General features: G+C 32.0%; 1 protein-coding gene across 6 annotated transcripts in view; it reads right to left on the reverse strand.

The window, feature by feature from the left end:
• The window catches only part of LOC135208419 (unconventional myosin-XV-like), a 263,067-nt gene extending 261,076 nt beyond the window's left edge, over positions 1–1,991 (reverse strand). For 5 of the 6 annotated variants that reach the window (XM_064240571.1, XM_064240568.1, XM_064240569.1 and 2 more), the window contains exon 1: positions 1,791–1,991. The gene's annotated coding sequence lies outside the window, so the exon portion shown is untranslated. The remainder of the gene's footprint in view (positions 1–1,790) is intronic. The other variant, XM_064240570.1, reaches the window with a different exon arrangement.
• Between the last annotated feature and the right edge of the window lie 509 nt (positions 1,992–2,500).

Here is a 2,500-nt window from a genome sequence, read left to right on the forward strand (position 1 = left end):
TTTAATGTTCAAATGGACACTGAAGGAGAGTCAAAAGAAATGAGAGGATTTACCACGTAAATAAAGACATTCAATAGTTCATCAACGTACGAGTGTTTTCATATCTTATGAAAATATGACTTACATAACAGCTAGCAGTAATAACGCTAATTTCAATAATACAACAATTGCTCTCTACACACACACACACACACACCCATATATATATAATATATATATTATATATATATATATATAATATATATATATATACATATACGTATAGTATATGCATTTTTCCTATCATCAAATATATTTCCTGAAAAAAAGTGAAATAAACCACATTACGGAATACTGAATATTTATTTATTTACTCACTTCGATATAGGAAGAAATAATACAAATAGTATATAAATGAAATTCCAAATAGAACAGTAATTACTTGATGCTTGTTGGGTATTTTGCGTAAATAAAAGCTTTCCACAACACATCGAACGTAAGTGCAGGCACCTTGAAATTCGCGATGGCTTTCTGAAAACCATTATTCTATCAATAATAAAAGAAGTCCCAAACGTTCCTCAGAATGACCAGTAGTCATAACAGAAGTATTGAAAATGAATTTGGTTTTCATAGTAAAGGACTCAGCGTGAATTCATAAAGTAAAAATAAAAAAATGAGATAATTAAGGATCAATAAATGACGTTAGTACTGAAACAGAGTAATAAAACTATAGGAAAAAAGTAAGGATGTTGACTCTTAAAACGGATGTAATGAAGACGGAGACATAACTGTAAAAAAAGTAAAATGTCTATTAAAACTATATATATATATATATCAAAAGAAAGATTCGTAATCTTGCTGTAGCACAATGTTTCTGTTTCTATTTTTTCCCTTTTTTAGCTGTTCTTCTTCTTCATCTACTACTACTACTAATCATAATCATAATAATTATTATTATTATTATTATTATTATTATTATTATTATTATTAAAAATAATGGCTATTTCAGCCACGTTTATTTTGTAGCTATAGAAGTTCCTCTGTTCTTCTTATTACTGACTTTTCTTCTGTACTCAAGTTGGCTATTAAAATTCAGAAATAAGAACGAAGAAACTTCCATACAAAATAAAAGAGGCTGAAATGGCCTTTGTTCCAAATAAAACCTGTATTAATGAAGGTCTTCTTCTAGCATATTATTATTATTATTATTATTATTATTGATGTTAAAAACTAACTACCGTGCGAGCAAGCGAACAATGGAATTTCTTCGCGAACATTATCACAGACTGTCTCCGGCTTTAATATGTTAACAAACTTTATTAAGTCATTTACAATAAATCATTAAAAATTATGTGCAATTGTTCAGTTCAACATCAGCCTTCTCAGCGAAAAGGAGCACTGACCCTCTCAATGTCAATTTTCGCCGAATCGGCCGTTTCAGTTTTTTCCAGCAGCAGGAGACTTCAATGCTTAAGTAATGATCCAATGCTGCAATCCGTAAGGTCATTACTTAGCATAGAGCGTGGGTTTGTATTTATATGGGTTACGTTTTGTAACACGGTAACGGGTAACGAAGAAGCCACGAACAGGTGTTCTGGTCAACACAATATTAGACTACAATGCAACTGTATGAACATAGGTATTTTTCTAATCGCTTCTGGTGTGAGGACAAATGGTTAAGGAATGAATTACGCTGACTTCCCTGCGGAAATCGGCTCACTAAAATGCAAATCGTTGATATAATAGAAATTTTGCCGTAGGCATAAAAAGTATTTTCACCTCTCGTCCCTCCCACCATCTTGTTTTCTTACCTTTAAACTGCTTCCTTCCGTCTTATTCTTGTTCCCACCAGGAATTTATCTCCTTCGAGAAATATCAATGTATATAAAAGTATAAAAATAGCACTAAACGAGGAAGCTAACACAAGGAATGCATAGTTTTTAAAAGCACCAACTTTCACAAACGTCACACGACACTACTTCCAGCTGGGAGACTCAGACCACTGACTTGTAAGAAAACCGAGACACTGACGAGTGGCTGGAAGGCTCCGCTGCGCTTGCGAGCGTCCTCCGGCCCGTTCTCTATGCAACATTTTCTCTTGACCGAACGGTCTCGTCTTTTATATATAAACGTCATTTATGAGTCAAACAGTAAACACATTCTTCTTTTTAATTCTAGCGATAATCATTGTAAACTTCATAGCGGTTTTTAACGGTAAAAGCCATCCAAACTACAATGTCCCTGAGTTCAAACTTATTGAAGGAATCTATCAGATGAATAACCATCTCGCACGAAGACATGTTAAGGAATAGCTTACTTGTAAGTCCAAACTATTGTCGGATTATTCCGTTGCTAGTACTTTCCTGTAGTAAGTATTATATGATATATATATATATAATATATATATTATAATAATACATATATATATAGTATATATATATATATATATATATATATATAAATTATATATGGTATATTAATTGCGTTTCATTGATTTCTTCATAATGAACGCCTTCAAATG

This window comes from Macrobrachium nipponense, chromosome 35 (genome assembly GCF_015104395.2).
Source record: "Macrobrachium nipponense isolate FS-2020 chromosome 35, ASM1510439v2, whole genome shotgun sequence".
NCBI classification, from domain to species: Eukaryota; Metazoa; Arthropoda; class Malacostraca; order Decapoda; family Palaemonidae; genus Macrobrachium; species Macrobrachium nipponense.